The 6,823-nt window shown below is 36.1% G+C and overlaps 1 protein-coding gene across 1 annotated transcript in view; it reads left to right on the top strand.

Moving 5' to 3' along the window:
• Window positions 1–6,384, top strand: part of LOC101846174 (spidroin-2) — a 28,185-nt gene extending 21,801 nt beyond the window's left edge. Inside the window, exon 12 of the mRNA XM_035973064.1 lies at window positions 3,443–6,384. The gene's annotated coding sequence lies outside the window, so the exon portion shown is untranslated. The remainder of the gene's footprint in view (window positions 1–3,442) is intronic.
• The last annotated feature ends 439 nt before the right edge of the window (window positions 6,385–6,823 follow it).

Consider the following 6,823-nt stretch of genomic DNA (forward strand, 5'->3'; position numbering starts at 1 on the left):
AAGGACAAGTGTTTGTGGGGAAGGGAAGGGGGATGGATAAGGGTTTGTAAGGGAAGGGAAGGGGGAAGGACAAGTGTTTGTAAGGGAAGGGAAGGGGGAAGGACAAGTGTTTGTAAGGGAAGGGAAGGGGGAAGGACAAAGGTTTGTAAGGGAAGGGAAGGGGGAAGGACAATGGTGTGTGGGAAGGTAAAGAAGAGTGTTTGTTGGAGCGTGGGGAAACCACAGAAGTTGTGATACCTCTCGTTGTGGGATGTCAGAGGACACCACTGGAGTCCTGCTTCTTTTCTTTCCTTCAGTTGTTTCTGCCTTTCTATCGTACTTTTTCCCCCAGCACTAAGTTATGGTTGTTCTTATGTTGATGTGTTTCTCTTTACTGAAGCAAAAACTAAAAACAAAAATGGTGCTCTTAATTTGTTTTAAGAGGACTTATGTACAACGTCAAGATAGAAATTGTCAGCCCAGAGAACTTCTACACCAGCAGTGGCTTGAGGGGTAATATATGGTGGTAATAGATAGAGATAGATAGAGACTCGGAGAAGAAATTCTCTGCGTAGAGTTGCTTGAGCAGTGAAGTTGTAATTTATCATGGTTAAAAACAAAGTTTCGTAAAAGAAATTCTACGGCTCATGATTTAGTGGGGTCTGAGGTTGTAATGTATGAAGTATGATGGTTGAAAGAAAAAGAAATTCTGCGCTCATGATTGAGTGAAGATTGAAGGTATAATGCATGACGTTTCCAAAAAAAATCATCTAAAAGATATTCTATGCCTCATGACTGAATGAGAAGTGAACTTGTAATATATTGGTAGGGTATTAAAAAAACAAACACCTAAAAGAAATTGTAGGCCTATGCCTCATGATGTTGTAATGTATTATGATTTTAAAAAATAATTTAAAATTGTCTAAAATGAAATCTATGCCTGAGGACTGAGTAAAGAATGAAGTTGTACAAAATGATAATTAGGAAGGACAACCACTAAGACAACAAGAATGATATGCTTCATGATGATTGAGTGTAGAGGGAAGTTTTTCCAACATGACCACAGTCAGGAACTGGTCGAAAATTGATCTTTTCTTACATATCATTTGTCCTTGGCCAAAACTGAAAGTGAAAATACTTTGATGGTTAAACAAATGTCCAGTATCACAACAAATTTTTGTAGATGTTATAGTCACTTTTCTGAGTGAACGGTGCACCAACTACTCCATTTGAGAAAAAAGGCTGTAAAAAATTAAAGCATGTTTTACCTCAAGAGAAGTGCTCGTATCTCTTCCAAATGAACGAAGCTAATTTTTTAAATAAGTACAGCAACACAGACATCACAGGATGAACAGATGCTCAATAAAATGTCTCAGGACGCGGTGGAATCAGACGCTCGTCAATTTTTGGGAATGTGGAGTTACTGGTATCATCTTAAAACTTTTTCATAATTTGACTTGCTTTTTATGAAAAAATACCCATCTATCTTGAATTCTGAATAGAAGTCGAGATATTTGCAATTGAAGGAGATGGGGGTCACCTTGTTTCTGAGGTAAAGTTGACTAGAGAATGGCTGCCAAAGTTTTGTGACTTCCAAACCTTGAGAGTCCTAAGAAACTGCAGATTTGCACATTTCGTGCCGTTGAACATTTTCCAGTATAATCCACTCAGAAATATATTTTTGTGGACATAGAATGTGTGGAGCCCAAAAAATGAAAAATCAATAACGATGGGCAGAAAAATGCTGTTTTCTTCGTTTTGATTTTATTGACAAGCATCTGATTTCACCAAGAGACCTCACAAATGATGAATCAAAGAGAAAATAATCACACTGGTCACTTACCATGCGGTCTAAGTAAAAATTATCAATATTGCCATTATACGCTGTCATACAGTCTTACAGTTTCTGTCTGTCTGTCTGTCTGTCTGTCTGTCTGTCTGTCTGTCTGTCTGTCTGTCTCTCTTGCCTTTTCCATGTTCCATTTGACAGTTATTGTGTCAATGTGCTTCTTTTTTTTCAAATTTTAAAAAAGATGAATGCACTTACACTAGACTCATGCTCACATAGTAAAATGTAGAAACCAAACCACAAGGTTTATCATTATTATAACTACATTGAAATATGTTGACATATTCTCTAATTCTACTAATTTACGAAATGTTATTGTGTCCATATGTTTCTCTTTTTTCAAATTTTAAAAAAGATGAATGCACTTACACTAGACTTGTGCTCACATTGTAAATATAAAAACCTAGCCACAAGGTTTATCATAGTTATAACTACATTGAAATATGTTGACATATTCTCTAATTCTACTAATTTACGAAATGTTATTGTGTCCATATGTTTCTCTTTTTTCAAATTTTAAAAAAGATGAATGCACTTACACTAGACTTGTGCTCACATTGTAAATATAAAAACCTAGCCACAAGGTTTATCATAGTTATAACTACATTGAAATATGTTGACATATTCTCTATTTTGACCAGTGACATGTATGCAATGATATGTGTCAATATGCTTCTCTTTATTCAAATTTAAAAAAAGATAAATGCACGTTCACTAGACTTGTACTCACATTATAAATATAGAAATAAGCCCCAAGGTTTATCATAATTATAACTACATTCTCTATTGTGGCAAGTGACAATTACTGATGTTGCAAAATCAAAACAGAACTCTGCCTGTCGGCCTAAGTATTGCTTGGAGTGGAAACGACATTACAAATTGTAAAAAAATAACGACTGTTGCAAAATGTAGCAGACATTGATTCTACTTAGATTTTCCCACATGTGTAGATGGGTAGACATGTAAACCATGCCACGGCATTTCTTACTGCTGTGAACACTCTGACTAATTGAAATAGTATGAGAGGCATGGTGGTGGAATCAAGCCTTGTCAGTTCTTGGGCATATGGAGTTATTGGTCTCATCTCAATAAAGGTTATTCATTTGTCTTGCTTTCGATGAAAAAAAAAATCTTTTTATCTTGAATAGAAATCTAGATATTTGTAATTGAAAGAGGTGGGGTGGCCTGGTTTCAGAAGTAAAATTAGCAAAATAATGGCCCCCTAAGTTTGGTGACTTCTGTAGCTTTAGAGTCCTCGGAAACAGAACATTTACATTTATTGTGCCTTTAATCAACGTTTTCCATAAAATCCACTCATAAAAATGTTTTTGAATGGAAATACAAGGTGTTGAGCCGAAAAACAATTATTCGAAAAAAAAAATTCCGAACTGGCTGAAAAATGCCGATTTCTCTGATTCCATTTTCTTGACGAGTGCCTGATTTCACCACGATGCCTAACATATCTGCTGCATCAAAAAAAAGTCAACTCCTGCGTCGACTTACACATGAAAATAACACACACTCCACTTGAATTTGCCAAACATACGTAGGTACAAATTTTGCCATGGTTTGACTTGATGTTTTAGCTGTTCTTCCACATTCATGTTTTTTCAGCGTCCAGAACCGTTTGACAGACACGTACGGGGCAAGCAAAAAGCTTTTATTTGCGATGTCAAAGTTGACCTTCTAACAGAGATCTCCAGCCTCATTATCGTGGTGGTAATGTTCTGAAGAAGCCCCTCCCTTTTGCAGGCAGTGCAGTCCAGGTGTTAGTTCTAAACACACAGACCTTTAGTCTAGCCACTTCCTTATGAATGTTTTAAAAAATTACTTTTTAAAAAGTAAACTTTAGAAGAGAAATCGGTGGTAGGCGAGAATCGAATTTCGTTAATTTAATTTTTCAATGGTGTGTAAATGGTATGACACGCCAGCAATGAGGTAAAATGATGGTTGGAAGAACACGTGGCACACAGGAATACATTCGCCACTACTGCTTGAATTGTTCCAAGAAATGTATTCTCCCACCCCACTTACAAAAGAAAAAATACAAAATTTCTCTTTAGTTCCGTATAATTGTACATAATTATATCTAGTGGGTATTAATTCTGATCCTTCAGGCTTGCATGTCAAAATATACGATTCGAAAATGTGAAAGTTGAATATTAGCTTTGGCTAAAAAGTTTACGAGGATGTTTAGCAGCATGTTACACATATTATGTTTTGGTTTTGAAGAAGTGACACGTACTTGTATTAGTTTTGAAGAAATTACACATACATGAATGAATTCGTTTGTGAAGAAATGATACACATATGCATTTATTTTGAAGAAATGATACACACACGCATTCATTTTAAAGAAATGATACACACACGTACTAGGTTTGAAAAAGTGGCTCGCACAAGAACCATAGCTTTGAAGAGATGACACACACATGTACTAGTTGTAAAGAAATGACCCACACATGTACTAGTTGTAAAGAGATGACACACACATGTACTAGTTGTAAAGAGATGACCCACACATGTACTAGTTGTAAAGAGATGACCCACACATGTACTAGTTGTAAAGAGATGACACACACATGTACTAGTTGTAAAGAGATGACCCACACATGTACTAGTTGTAAAGAGATGACCCACACATGTACTAGTTGTAAAGAGATGACACACACATGTACTAGTTGTAAAGAGATGACACACACATGTACTAGTTGTAAAGAGATGACCCACACATGTACTAGTTGTAAAGAGATGACACACACATGTACTAGTTGTAAAGAAATGACACACACATGTACTAGTTGTAAAGAAATGACACACCTACAAGTTTTAAAGAAATGACACACACGTCTACAAGTTTTGAAGAAATGATACAAAAGTGTTTTAATTTTGAAGAATGACACTTGCATGTTCTAGTTTCAAAGAAGTGACACACATTCATGTATTAGTTTTGAAAAAAAAGTGACGCATGCATACATTAGTTTTAAAGAAATGATACTTAGATGTATTAGTTTTAGAGAAATTATATCCACATGTTTTAGTTTTGAAGAAATGATACATATATATGTGTATTAGTTTAAAAGAAATGGCAATACATGTATTGTTTTTGAAAAAATTGACACCTGTATGTCTTACTTTTGAAGAAATGATATGTGCATTTTGTGCTGGTTGAGAAAATGACATTTTTTCCCCAAGGTGTGAAGAAAAGAGTGGGAAAAAAGCAACACTTGCTCGAAGACTCTCAAGCTATCCTGTAGATAAAGGAAAATTTACGAAGTTGCAGAACTAGCAACACATTTCTTTTTTAAATAAAAGCAAGTCACTTTGCTGGCTAAAGAACGCAGGTCTCATCTTCCAAAGTGTTTTCAAATATCTCCTTGAAATGTAACTCACACAACAGCCTTTACACAGGCAACACACTGCACTAAATAATGCCTGATCCAAGACAGAGTATCTGTTTCTACAGGTGGTTGTCTTGGACAGGTGGCCGTCTGATCATGTTGGACTGTATCTCTTTGTTTGGAGACGGTGGAGAAGTGTGAGAAATCTTTTGGAGAGACACGCAGTTGATAGTATTGACCCTGCTGTGTGTTGTGGTGTGCTGTGGACATCCAAGCGTGCTGTCCCAATAAGTTGTCTGAATCCAAGCGTGCTGTCCCAATAAGTTGTGGGAAACGTCAGGGCACTCCCTGAAGAGAGTTGTTAGAAATGTCCTGGAAATACCTGTAGTTGGATGTAAGCCCTGCTGTGTGTAGTGATGGTACACACTGGGACTCTGAGCGTGCGGTCGGTCCCAATGAGTTGTCCCAAATGTTGAGGCACACACGCTGTTTGTTGCCTCAAGGGGGCGCTTTTCTCACATTTTGTGTCTGTCTGGAATAGTTACACAGGAAGCAGCAGCCCTAGCCTGTCGTCACTCGGCGATGTTTCGCTCGCAGCTGGTTTAAAATTTGGTAAATTTCTCACTAATTATGTGTATTGTATCGTTGTACCGAATCGAGCTCACATGACCTTATGCAGCTGTGAGCATTGTAAAACTCTTACTACACATTGTACCAAATACTCGCACTCACACAAATTATTTGATCTCACCAACAATAAAGTTCCCAAGTTACCTAAATAAATAAAAATAATTCTTCACTTTGACATCTCTACCACTCTACCACAACTGTACCCACATAAAGTTTTTAATATTTTTTTAAGATCACTTCTTTCATGTACCAAATCGCACTCATATGACCTTATGCAGTTGCGAGCGCTGTAAAACTCTTAACTAAACGTTGTACCAAACACTCACACATATTATTTGATCAGACCCACACAAAGCTCCCAGTTACATAGATCTAGTAGTACTTAGATCGATAGAAATTCTTCACTGTTACATCTGCCACAGCTGTACCCTCAAGAAGTTCTTGTTTTGTTTAAAGATCACTTCATTCATGTGCGCATGTGTGTTTTTTTGTACTGTTGTTTGTTTGTTTGTTTACTTAGTCGTAAAGTTGTTTAGATGTTTGTAGTTGGGGCAAGTTCAATAAATCAAATTGAATCACTTACTTTCCCTGGCTCTTGGCGTCCCCTTCTGTTGTCAAAAATGTAAAGATAAGAAGCAAACTTGCCTACTCATGTCTGTGGTCAAGAATTAATAGTAATAATAACAATAACAGTAATGGTAATAATGATAATAATAATAATAATAATTGTAATAATAACTATAATAATTGTAATAATAATAACAATAATAAGAATAACATCATTAACAACAATAATAATAACAATAATGACAATAACAATAATAACAAAATAACCCTACAAAAAATGAGAAGGTCTTGTTCTGTACTCTCAAAACGATATGCGCCTCGCGAAGTATCACTTCCGGGTTTTATAAAATTACAGAGACAGAAGCGTCGGCGTACAAAAGCGATCGGCGAAATAAAGAAATTTAGCTTTTTGCAGCAAAACTTTCTCAAAACTGAAAAAAACAAAGGGTGCCATGAT

This window comes from Aplysia californica, unplaced genomic scaffold (assembly GCF_000002075.1).
Source record: "Aplysia californica isolate F4 #8 unplaced genomic scaffold, AplCal3.0 scaffold00979, whole genome shotgun sequence".
Taxonomy (NCBI): domain Eukaryota; kingdom Metazoa; phylum Mollusca; class Gastropoda; order Aplysiida; family Aplysiidae; genus Aplysia; species Aplysia californica.